The following is a 14,080-nucleotide window of genomic DNA, read 5'->3' on the forward strand; positions in this document are numbered from 1 at the left end:
TACTTCCAAGAAATTGTGATTTTGCCAACTGGCTCACTGACAGAACCCACACTGTAAAAGTTGCAGACTCTAAATCTGACCTCAAAGCAGTGACAAGTGGAGTACCACAGGGTTCTGTCCTGGGACCTCTCCTGTTTGGTATCTACTTCTTTGAAGTACAGGCTAACACAGAAAGCCTCTGACTAACGAAGTTCGCAGATGACTGCAAACTAGGAGCCATAGTCAAGTCCCCAAATGATGTGGACATTCTATAGAAGGGCCTCGCTGAGACAGATGCCTGGTGTCAGAGCCATGGCCTCAAGCTCAATGCCAAAAAGTGTAGTGTCATCCCCTTTGGTAAAAACTCTGTACCCATGAACTACCACATATGCAGCAATCTACTTAACACCGAATGTGTGATAAGAGACCTTGGGACCCAGGTGGACAGTAGTCTCTCCTTTGATAATCACATCACCACAGTAGTCAGGAAGTCCTTCTACATGGCACACCTCATCATAAAAGGGTTTTCATCCAGGAAAAAAGAGGTCATTGTTCCCCTCTACTCGACACTCATTAGACCCATTATAGAGTACAATGCCCCTTTTGGAATGTACCTCACAAGACATCTGCAGCAACTGGAAAGGCCACAGAAGTACCTCACAAAGAGGATTACTGGCCTCAAACAAATGCCCTACACTGACCACCTCAAAAAACTCCAGCTTTACTCCGTAGCATATCGCCTACTCCGAGGTGATCTCTGCCTAACATATAAAGCTATGTCAAACCCAGAGCTGTTGGACATGCTACACCTAAAGAAATACCAGGCCCTCTGAGCTACACGCTCTAGGGACCTAAACCTTGACACCACAATAAACAGAACATGATGGAGGGATAGATTCCTGTCCCAGAGACTTCCCATACTCTGGAACAGGCTACCCATCTATGTCAAGCAAAGTTCCTCATTAGCACTCTTCATGAAAAATCTTGATGAGCAGATGGGAAATAGGAAATACACCCCGGGGATCACTTCTGTGTCTCTGCTCGACAGTGGCACAGGAAAATAACTTTCTTGGGTGGCGTAAGCCAAGAAACCTTGTCGGCTAGGCTTACGTAGGCCCTTGGGCCGATAGCTTAGTACCTACCTATGAACCTATTTCAAAAATTTCTGGATATATGTCGTGGTGCATACTGCTCTTGTGTAGGTATGCATTTTTCCTAGTTTCCTTCTTAAAAATGCTTGTGTGTAACCCACCACCATCGGTTTTACATATGGTTACATCCAAGAAGTCTATCTTATGTTGGGAATGTTTAACAGAAAACTCTAGAAAAGAGGTCATGGCGTGTAAGAAATCAATGAATTGTAAAAGTTCTTGTTCAATGCTATGCCATAGAATAAAGATATCATCTACAAAACGTTTATATCATATTAAAAAAGGGGTATAATAGTTTGTAAATACACATTCTTTTTCCCATTGGGCTCTGGCAAGGTTGGCGTAATGGTTTGCACATGCTGTGCCCATTGCCATGCCAACCTGCTGTAAAAAGAAAGTCCCATTAAAGAGAAAAACATTATTTTCTAGAATAATCTCTAGAAGGGTGAGCAAAAGATTAATTTTGTTGTCAGAATATACTCTCAGTTCATGTAATAAACTCCTGCCATTCTCAATTCCCCAATCATTTGATATAACTGTAAACAACGAAGCTATATCCATGGTAACAAAACAAAAATCCAAGTTTCTCTCTAAAGCTTCAATGACTGTATAAAGGTCTTCCAAAAAAGTTTTTGTATCCTTCAAAACAGTGCTAACATTGTCCAAAACAGGATGTAAATTATTTGCAACATAAATAGAAATAGTTTCTGTCACCCACCCCTCTGCTGGAACTATAGGACGCATAGGGGGTTATACACATCCTTGTGAAATTTAGGGAGTCCGTATGCAATGGGAATAGTAGGATGTTCTACTGAGAAATATTTAAATAATTCCTCCGTAATAGTATTTGATATTAACAAATCAAATATAAAAAATAAAACCTACTAAATAATAGCCTGTACCACAGATTTATTCACAATAACAAAAGTGTCCCTATCATGCAGCACATCTTCCATACATTGTATATAAAAATCTTTATCTAAAACAACGATCCTCCTCCTTTGTTGGCGGGGCAAATCTCTAAGACAACAGCTGCCTTCAGTTGTAAAAGTGCCTCAAATTCTTCATGAGGTAAATTAAAAAACATATTCCTATTACCAACTTTTGACAAATAATTCCCTGATTTCTCTATCACAAACTTGCATAAAAATGTCAACATTTGGATGTGTCTTAGGAACAAAAATACTAGGGTTTCTAAAACAAGTCATTTCACAGGAATTATCATTTTTAAATAAAGCTGCAATACTAATATTTCTAGAAAACAATTTAAAATTCAAAAGTACATTAGTAAGTTCTGACCTCCCCGGGGGAGCCTACAGGAATACCAGGAGCAGTTCACAAATGACTAAGTTGTGAACATTTCTTCTTTTGAACTCACTGATGCGCAACTATCCCTTCTTAATAAGGGTCTATCATTCATCCCCTCTAAGAGGTCAGAACTTATTGATGTACTTTTGAATTTGAAATTGTTTTCTAGAAATATTAGTATTGCAGCTTTATTTAACAAATGATAATTCCCATGAAATTACTTGCTTTAGAAAACATAGTGTTTTTGTTCCTAAGACACATCCGAGTGTTGACATTTTTGATAGAGAATTGAGGGAATGATTTATGTTGAAAAGAATTTACATCCTGATTTGGACAATGTTAGCACTGTTTTGAAGGATACAAAAACATTTTTTTTGGAAGACCTTTACACAGTCATTGAAGCTTTAGATAGGAAGTTGGATTTTTATGTTGTTACCATGGATATAGCTTCGTTGTTTACAGTTATACCGAATGATTGGGGAATTGAGAATCTCAGGAGTTTATTACATGAATTGAGAGTATATTCTGACAACAAAATGAATCTTTTGTGCACCCTTCTAGAGATTATTCTAGAAAATAATGTTCTTCTCTTTAATGGGACTTTCTTTTTGCAGCATGTGCCAACAGCTACGCCAACCTTGCCCGAGCCCAATGGGGAAAAGAATGTGTATTTACGAACTATTATACCCCTTTTTTAATATGATATAAACGTTTTGTAGATGATATCTTTATTCTATGGCATAGCATTGAACAAGAACTTTTACAATTCATTGATTTTTTACACACCATGACCTCTTTTCTAGAGTTTTCTGTTAAACATTCCCAACATAAGATAGACTTCTTGGATGTAACCATATGTAAAACCGATGGTGGTGGGTTACACACAAGCATTTTTAAGAAGGAAGTTAGGAAAAATGCATACCTACACAAGAGCAGTATGCACCACGACATATATCCAGAAATGTTTTGAAATCAGAATTTCTTAGAAGTATGAGACTTCATAACGGTGACCAACAGCTACAGCTAGCATTTAATAATTTAAAGTTAGATTCTTTAGCTAGAGGTTATAGGGAAAAGGATATTAACTCTTGTATAGACTCAGTATTATCAGAAACGGCTAATGTGGGGAAACCATATTTTTCTAAGAAATCTTCTTTAAGTAACACTCAGCAGCAGGTGAATACTGCTGCTAAACACATGATGAACAATACTCAAGTTCCTTTAACCTTTTCGAGTGACATAGGGACAGTCTGTGATATAATTAAGAAACATTGGAATATTTTACTTGCAAGTAAAGAACTTAGAGTCTTGGTTTTCTGAGGTACCACATTTTTCTTTTAAAAATAATACATCTTTGAAGAGGTATCTTTGTTATAAGAATTGTGGGCATATACAGGGTGTTTTATCGCGGAGACAAGGTACATGTATGTGTAGGCACTGTAATATATGGATGGCATAATGGTTAAGGTGTTTACCTTACAGACACAAGGTGCAGGGTTTGATTCTCATATAGGGTAATTGGCTAGTCTTAAAATGACCCACAATGGCAGTTAGCCTAGTACTAACCTATGAACCTATATATACACAGAGGCCAGCTTTGTCCATCCTCAGTTATGATATTCCATAGAGTCATGCCTCTATGCTGATTGCTCTTCTAGAAATCTATTCTATTATTCTTTCTGTACTATATGTGGGGCATATTATATAGGTAAGACTAATCGCACATTCAGGGAACATATACAGGAACATATTCGGGACATCAGGAATATAAAAGAAATGAATGCTTTAGCAAAACACATTAAGACTTCAAGTTCTCAGCATATGTTTACAGTTTTTGTTCTGGAACTGATTGATGAGAATGAGAGGGGGGACAATATGAGGATTAGAACTGAAGCCTGCTAGCAAAAATGGATTTTGTATTTTCAAGCTGACAAAGAACCTGGTTTAAATGAAGCAGTATCTCTGAAACCTTTTTTATACACTTGTCCCTTTAAGCTTTTCGGTTTATCATTATCTTTAATTAATTGCACATGCTTGCTGTTGTTTGATTGGTTGTGTTTTAATTTAAATATGTGCATTTTGTTTCTTGTAACTGTCTGATGAAGAGGGCTTTTACCTTGAATGCACTTACCATTTGTTTTATTAAATGTTTTTACTCAGCCTATTTGGGACTTAGCTTTGAGTTCTTTAGGCTTTTCCAGGTTAGGGGTTGCCACAGCAGATCACCTGTTCATGATTGGGAGTGGAGTTTTATGGTGTTGAGTTGCCAGCCTGGCACCCAACCTTCCACAGAAGCCACACACTCACACCTAGGGCCAATTTGGAGTGTCCAATCCACCTACAGCATGTCTTTGTGATGTGGGAGGAAACCCATGCAACCACAGGGAGGACATGCAGACTCCAAACAGAAGTCACCCAGCTGAGGATCGAACCAGAGAACCACTTGCTGTGATGTGGCAATACTAACTGCCGTACCACCATGGCCACCCAGGACTTAGCTTTGATTTATTTTCTTTTATTTGAAATGCTATGCATTTGTAAATCAAACTGCACAAGGGTCACTCACTCCAGGAATCTTAACCTAGCCTCTGACATGAACACATCATGCTGGAGAAAAAGATCCATCTCTCAGAGACTGCCACTTCTCTTGAACAAGCTTCTAATTCACTTGAAACAGAGCCCCTCCCTGACCCTTGTCAAATGCAACCTAGATCAATTGATGTGTGACCGCAAATTTACTCCTGGGGTGGTGCCCATATCCCTGCTGGACAGAGGAAGTTGGTATTAACTACCATAGACCCTTATCTCTGTGAACTTCCCTCACTTAACCACCGACAAGTGGGGCAACTCAGGATAAATATGGCTAGGCTTGTAAGGGCTCTAGGGCTGTTAGCCTAGTAACCTATGAGTGGTGCACATTTCCCCTTTCTTATTCTGGTGCTCATTGAAAAATCATGCACAACAAATAACTTTTGGTTTCCTACCTTTAGGATATTCCCATGCTTCTATATCAAGGAGAATATTTGCTCCTTTAGTTGAAAATTATGGATTTTACCTACAATGGGTCTGGGGAATCTCCATCCTGACCTCCCTGGTGTGTAGACTCGATGGGGTCTATCTACTAAGACGGCATGCTGTGACATACCTGTCTGTTAACTGAATCGCTCTGTCATGTACTGCCTATAGTCTCTGCCCCTTCCCCCTGGTCAAACCTCTCTCCTTTTAATATAATCAGCCAATGTACCACTAATTTTGAGCACCTTGTTGTACATTTTTTTCTAAGAGTTCTTTGCTCTCACATATTTCTTGTTGTCGACCAGCTATACTGCTTTCTTCTGCAGTGAGTGGCTTGTCAGTTTCCTTTTTCTTCCCTGTCTTGGGAACTTTTTTGCCTTTATCACTCTTGCTCCACATTCATTAGAAGTGTTGACTTTCCCTTGCTGTTTTCAAAGTGTTTATACTTATTTCCATTTAGGGCATCTAAGTAAATTTTCTCTGGCCTGCGTGGGAGAGGGTGGAATTCTGCTGCCAGCTAGGTGCCTGTCATAAACCACAATTCTTGGTCACTGGTCTTAAAAATGGATTTGCACCACAGTACAGCTTGTTCATTTTAAATATTTCTAAATCAGTCCACCATTTTGGGTGCCGTCATTTACATACACCATGTGGCTCATTTGCATGGAGTTCATTATTTCCATGCCATTACCCTATGCACTCATTAGCATACAATGCATGATTTATTTGTCCCTTACGCAACTAGTGTTAGACTTACCTAAACCCTGCATTTTGCCACTACCTGTGCTAATTTGTAATCTGCAGTGTGTCAAATATCTATGAATCTTGACCTCTGGCCTCTGCCTGTGTGGAGAATATAAAGGATCATAGGTATATACTAGGCTAAAGACCACCAAGGCCTTTATAAGCTATGCAGTGGCGTAACTACGAGAGGCGAAGTGAGGCAATTGACTCAGGGCGCCAAGCGGCAGGGGGCACTTTGGGCAGGGGCGGCTTGTCCTTTTGGACTGCAGCCCTCCCACTTAGAAAATAATAAAAATAAAAAAAAAATCTGTAAAACATAAAAACAGTGAGCGATCCCAGACTACCTTACCAGCAGTCCTGATATGGACACATGGACATGGAGAACAGAGGAGGTCTGGACTGCTTCAGCCGCAGTCAGGACCAATGAGGAGGACTGAGCTGCTCTTGCGGGACTTTTTCAGTGCACTCTTCAGCTTCAGGTAGGTGTTTGGATTGTGGGCTTGCTTGCTGTTGTTCAGTCACTTCTTCGTGGATCGGTCTGTTTGTTCAGGTGCGTGGATCAGTCTGTAGCTTGCTTGCTGTTCGGTCGGTCGCTTGGTCTCGCGGATCAGTCTGTGGTTTACTGTTGGGTTGGATGCTGGGCTAGGTAGGTGAAGGGCTGTGTGTTGATCGCTGAGTTTGCTTGGTCAGGTGTGTGTGTGTGTGTGTGTGTGTGTGTGTGTGTGTGTGTGTGTGTGTGTGTGTGTGTGTGTCGGTGGGGGTCATTTCTCACTTGTGAAGTTCACAGGGGAAAGTTGAGCATTATTTTTTTTTTTTACACACCTATTGATTGGTTGTTAGAAAGGGATGGGAGTGGAATAGGACCTATAGCTATGGGTTTGGTGGTAGTGGGCAATTACACCACATATTCCTTTAGAATAGGAAGGACGTATCATTTATTTGAGGAAGGTATATTTGTGGAAGTGTCACTTCCAAAAATATACCTTCCTCAAATAAATGATTAAAGGAGCTAGGAGGTGGAACTCTAAGGTAGTTTTGAATTATATTCATTAGTCTAAAGAAGGAGGGGCAACAGTTTAAAAGGGGTATGAAGGAAAATTTTGTTAACAGGTTTATGGTGAGCTGTTGATGACATGCTGTTAATATGTTTGCTGTGCCAGTCTACCATAAAGCCAAGATTGTGTGCAGAGGTGTTGTTGAAGCTTACTCAAATGCTCGTGAAGGAGATAAGCAGGTGAGCATGCTGGCCAGTTGTCTCTTGGTGCCATAATGTTGTTGGACTTTACTTGTTGTAAATAAAGCTGGATCACATTATCATTTTGGACTAAGGCTGACAGCAACTCATGAAAGTTGTTAAGCATGTCATTTGTGGGAAAGGGATAGCCCAGTGACAATATAAGCTTTTGTGCCTTTGTTTTGATGTAACCTTCATCTATTAAATCTAATTTTTATATTTACTGTGTAGTACAAAGTTTGCCTTCTGGTAAGTAGATATGAACTGTACTGCTCTGCTACATTTCTATTATATCTCGTTTTTCTTTAATAGTAAGTACATACAAATTGCATCGTCTTCATTATACCCTACGACCTCTTAGTGCAAGCAATCTGGACAATGCTTAAAATAAGAGGAGGGACAAAGGTCAAAGAACAGGGACAGATTTTAAATATTGTACTTATTAACTTAGAAAATTGCTAGAATGAAAGGATTCATGTTAGCATGCATTTTGTGAAGGATAAAAAGTCATCCAGAACTCAAATGTATGCCATTATTAGTGACTTTAACCTTTAGTGATTTGTCAGAAAAAAAAAACTTTTATGAGGAACAGACCAAAAATATGAGGTAGAAATCTGGACATTCTGCAAAAATCTGAAGAGTTGAAAGATATGATTATCATAGCTCAATTTTTTTTGGAAATATATCTGCATACAGAAACAATGTACACCATACATGAAAGTTTATTTACAAGTAGCTGCATGTTTTATTTGCACATGGAGCTATTTACCCTATGACTTCACTGAAGATGGAATCTTCCCAGCTGGGTATTCCAGATCAACAAAAGTAAATAGATAAATGAAATAAAATAATAAAACACTGTTTCTGTGTCATAAGTTAGGAAGTAAATAAACAGTGTAGACAATTATGTTGGTCATAAAAACCTACATTTATTAGTGTCTTTGGATAATTTCTTTCTTTACTTTTAATATGTATGCTTTTATGGTAGACTGCACACACACACACATACACACACACACACACACACACACACACACACACACACACACACACACACACACACACACACACACACAATGAATTAGGTATTTACTATTTCAGAAAAAGGTCTTTATTTCCAAAATAATCAATGATTAGTATTGTAGCAGGACCCAGCTTGCCATAAAAATAAGTAAGAAATGGACCATTTAATCTTGGAGATTATTATTTATTTATGAATCTCATATTTTCTCTATGAGTACAAATAAGTAGGAAAGGAACAACCTGACAAAAATCTATCTGAAGTGCATGGAATGCTATGATTTTTCACCAAAATCAGGAAAAAGATAACATGTTAAGCAGCTTTAAAAAGTCCTTAGCATTAGACGTGCTCTTAGCAGTGCTGAGCAAAAGCTTGTTAAAAACATCTTAGCACTGTTAAGATCAAGTGCTGGAGACAGTATACAGCACTGGAAGGTAAAAAAGATTTTAAATAAGTTAGATACTTTCTTTTGTCATACTTATAAACAAACTGTGGGTATGAGCAAGATGTCTAACGGCTTTTTAAATTCATTCATTCTTTAAAGAGACTCTTTCTTCCTGCTGTTAATGCGGCAGTACTAAATATTTTTCTTAGAAAATTGGTAAAACATGCTGGGCTTCTAAACTTTTTTCATTTCTGTAACTAGTATTACATTGAGCAGATAAACCTCTGTGGACAATAAAGAATTATGACTGTGTCTCACTGATCATAACATTTGTTATGTATTCTCAGCATGGATACAATCATTCACCTCTCAAGCTTTGTTATTGAGGCGAGTTTCTTAGCATCCATATCTCGAATCGATAATAAGCTGGTCATGATCAGAGACATGATTATAACCCTCTATATTCGCAGTTGTTGAAAGCTGAAGCATATCAAGAATATGTAAAAGTGACAGCATAGAAGATATGTAAAAAAAGCTGTTTTTTAGTTGGTGCTAAGTAGTATTTTTTTGTTAAAGGCAATATTACAACAAACTAATACATCTTGTTTAATTCTAGCAATTTTCTAAGTTTATAAGATGAATATTTGAAATTTGTCCCTATTTTTGAGACTGTATTCCCCCATTATTGGCTTCGTCCAGGCTTTTTGTGCTAAGGTTGACAAGGCTTTTTGTGCTATGGCAAGAACTGAATTCATGGAATATGTTTGAGGGCTGTATTCCCTCATTACTGCATTTGTCCAGGTGTTTTGTGCTAAGAAGTTGACAGCTATGGTGAGAACTGAATTCATTAAATGATAGCCATTTAAATTTCAGTCTTCCTCACTTTCACAAAGCAGCTGATATGGCGTAGTGTTATGTTGCTCAGACTGTTTTGCACAGGGACCTTGGTAGTAAAATGTATGGTGGTAACACAGTATTTTTCTTTCACAAAGCAGCTGATTTGGCATAGTGGTATGTTGCTCTGATTGTTTTGCATCCAGACAGAAGGATGAGTATGAATTCCCGCGATGGTGGCAAGAAAAAGCTTAGTGGCGCTCAGCGTAGAAAGCGAGAGAGACAGAAAGAGGTTGCAGAAAGTAAACTGCTGAAAAAAGTACCAAAACTGAGCGCATACTTTATTGCTCCACAAGCGTCTTGTAGTGTGACTTTGGAACAGCGGGAAGAAGGACAAGGGATAACGAACGAAGATATTCGGCAGCCAGAGGATGATCAGAATAATGCCAGTACTCACTCCGAATCCGATGATGCCCTGAATGAACAGAATTTTCCTAAACATGAGGCTCAACTACCAGAATCAAGTGCATCGACAGAATTGCTACCGCCCTCTGCTGACCGAGCATATTTTGGAAGCAAGACATTAAGCGCTTTTGAAAAGAGATTTGTTGTGATGGGTGGTGCATTGCAGCCACGTGGTCCGTTCCCGAAAGAGGCAGAAGGTCTTAATAAAGGCCGTAGCTTCCAGGAACATTTCTACACACGCAAAACGAAGTCTGGCTTGAGTTTCAGAAGAACATGGTTGTCCTACAGCACGGCTGGTGACAAGTGCTACTGCATTCCATGTTGGCTGTTTGCATCACCGATAAGAACTGGTGATTCATGGACTGACGGTACTTGTAACTGGAAGAATTTGTCGCGTTCCATACAGATACATGAAAATTCAGTGACCCAAGCAAAATCTTGTCAGATTTTTACTAATTGGAAGAACAATGTTACTGTCGATGTCCTGACCGACAAACAGATTATGCAAGACCATAAGTACTGGCGCTGTGTTCTGGATCACATAGTGAATCTGATCATTACCATGTCAAAATGCAACATCGCATTTCGAGGTCACAGTGAAAATGACAGCTACACTGATGACGACAGGCCCGACTCACGAGGATTTTTCCTGGAATTCATTCACTTAATTGCCAAGTATGATCCTGTTTTGGAAAACTTGCTGAAGCAGCCAAAAGGAACCACCAAATACTTGAGCGGGTCGATTCAAAATGAAATAATTTACATTCTAGCAAGAGAGGTAAAGCAGCAGATCGCAGACGAAATGGCCGATGCACCTTTTGTATCTCTTATAATGGATATAACAGTGGATTGCTCAAAGATGGATCAGTTGAGCAAAATATTTCGGTATGTGACTGTCAAAAAGAATGACGAAGGGAGGCCGGTAAGCTTGCATATCCAGGAATAGTTCTTGGGGTTCACCGATGTTGAAAGCCAGAAGGGTCAAGATTTGGCATCCGTAATTACAAAGGAAATTGAAAGTGTCACTGACCTGAAGAAGATTCATGGTCAAGGATATGATGGAGCCGCCAACATGAGTGGTGCTTACAAGGGTGTCCAGGCTTTAATGAAGAAGAAAGCACCAAAGGCCCGTTATGTTCACTGCAGTGCTCATGCATTAAATTTAGTCATAAACGATGCTGTTAAGAATGTGAAGGACATTCGGAACTTTTTTGACATGCTGGAAAAGCTGTATGTATTCCTCAGTGCTATTAGCAGATGGAATTGCTTACAGAAAGATAGTAGCTGCTCACTTACATTAAAGCGACTTTGTCCTACACGTTGGTCATCACAGAATCAAGCCTTGATAGCTCTTCGCAGCTGGTTTGTCGACGTGATGAAACTGTTGACTGTGTTGTCACTGACTGGCAAGGACAGTAATGAGAAAGGCGAGGCATCGTCGCTGAAGAAATATTTTGAACGCTTTTCGTCAATGATGAACATTGTTTTACTGTCGTGCATTCTGGGAACACTAGACATTATCTCCAAGAAAATGCAGTCACAACAATCCGATGTCACATCTGTTTGCATTCTGTTGGAATCACTACTGAAGGACCTGAGTGAACTTTGCAACAACTGGGAGACTGTTTTATTCTCGACCAAGGAGCTAGCTCAAAGTTGGGGCATGCCATCCGAGTTTGACAGTTCAGAGAGGGTTTCTCATGTCAAGAAGTTTCATGATGAACTTTCAAATGACTGCAGACTGGAGTCAGCAGAACAGTGCTATAAGGTCGAAGTGTTCAACAGAATCATCGACTACACCATTGTCCAGATAACAACACGATTCAAGTCACTGCAAGATACTGACCAAGTCTTCACATGCTTGAAACCTATGACAATTACTGAAATGAATGATGACGAACTGCTGAAGATGTCGAAGAGTCTGATCACGGAGTACTTGGATGACATTTCAGATGAGCTGTCTGACCAACTGCTCCTGTTCAAAATGACTTTCAGTGTCACATTGTCAGCGCTGAAATCTATCAAGGACTTGGCCGAATTCATCTTGATAACTCATTCAGAATCATCTTCCAGCTTTCCGGATATAATCACTGCTTGTTTGCTGTATCTGAGACTTCCTGTGACAGTTGCCAGTGCTGAAAGAAGTTTTTCGAAGTTGAAGTTGATAAAGACATTCTTGCGTAGTACAATGTCTGAGATTCGACTTAGTTCTTTAGCCATTTTGTCGATTGAGAGCCGACGCCTGGAAGACGTGGACATTGACAAGATCATTGATAGTTTTGCTGATAACAAAGCCCGCAAGAAGTCATTCTAGGAGGAGGATTGAACAATGGAGGTACAATTCACATTCTGGTATCTATATAATGTAGTGTTTTATAATTGTTTTTTTGTTTTTTTTACTTTTTGCTGAAATAGCACGTCTCCAGATTTCAGTGTTTTATGCCACTGTCATAGGTCAAGCGAATGTGACTATATGTGATATCTTTGGCTTCGGTCATCTCAATGGCTTGGGTTCCTGGGGGGGGATGTTGGGGCACCTAGGAAATGTTTGCCTCAGGGCGCTTCTAACGTACTTACGCCACTGAAGCTATGCAACCCAGCTCAATTGTATACCTGTGTATCATGGGCATTTATTGAAGGGGTATGTTAGTTAGGAAATTTCTGAAGGTTATGTGGGGGGGTACATTAGTTTGGCCATAGTTACTCTCTGCCTCTGTCTATCAGAGACATAGGGGCCAGACCCTAGATGAATTTTGGGTTTCCCATGTAAGGGTTAAGGTTACACTTAAATAGGGTTAGGGATGGACTCTGTTTCATGTGGATGAGGACCCTGTTCCAGGGCATGGGGAGCCTCTGAGACACATATCTATATTGCCAACATGTCTTATTTATGTCACAAGCAAAATTTAAATCCTTTAATGAAGTAGTCCTGATGCTGTTCATTTTCCAGATGTGCAAAAGATCCATCAGATCTGGAGCCAAAAATTTCCTGTATGCAAGGCATAGATCACCTCTCAGTAACCTGTAGCAGACTGATTATAGAGATAAGGCTTTAAGGTGATCAGTATAGAACAATGTGTTTATACAGTGGATTTTCCTGGTGAGGGACCTCTGTGGGTACTCCAACCATATGTCTGGTCAGGTACATACCAAGGGGGCATTATACTCAATGATGGGTCTGATAAGGGCCAAATAAAGTTGTGCTATGACTTCCTTGGACCTGGGTGTCATGCCCTTACTTATAAGTTGAGTGACATAGAATGATTTTCTTACTATCTTTACCACATGTTGGTCAAAGTATATTCTTCTCATGTCTGTGTGAGATTCCTCCCACCCTCGAAAAACATGGTAGGTGCTTCTGCCTGAAGAATGGAAGGTAGCTATTTGAAACCTACTCCTCCTAGTTGAACCTGAGTGGTCTGTCAGCAGAATGCATCAGAAAAATGAATGGACTCATGATGGAAACCATTGGGGAAATTGCCATGTGGATCAACTGATTTAGGCATCAGCTGTGGAATATGGGCAATGAACAGCATGCGGCAACAGGGCTACTAGGTACTTCATAGCTCAAAAATCCACGTTGGGTGATTTTGTCTCATTGGTTAATGTCTCCAAAATGGGAGTGGACATTTGCTTGAGATAAGTGAACTACGGATCTGGCTTGTACTGAGCTATCCCAAGGAACCATATTATAGCAGCAGAAGCTTACACCCCTCCCTGCATTTGAGCAGAGTGTACCTGCATAAAGCCCAGCGACCCTGAATTATTAATCTAATGGTTGGCTGGTGTCCAGCTGCCCAGACTGGGGTATCTGGGAAAGGCTTACTTCATTGAGCAAAGGCTGGATGTAAAAGCACTCAGTCTGCCAAAAATAAACTAAGAATTGCTACAATGAATATAGATTCATTGACAGGATGCAACTTGGAAGTGGATGACAAGGTGGA

This window comes from Protopterus annectens, chromosome 12.part0 (genome assembly GCF_019279795.1).
Source record: "Protopterus annectens isolate FY-2018-M chromosome 12.part0, PAN1.0, whole genome shotgun sequence".
Taxonomy (NCBI): Eukaryota; Metazoa; Chordata; order Ceratodontiformes; family Protopteridae; genus Protopterus; species Protopterus annectens.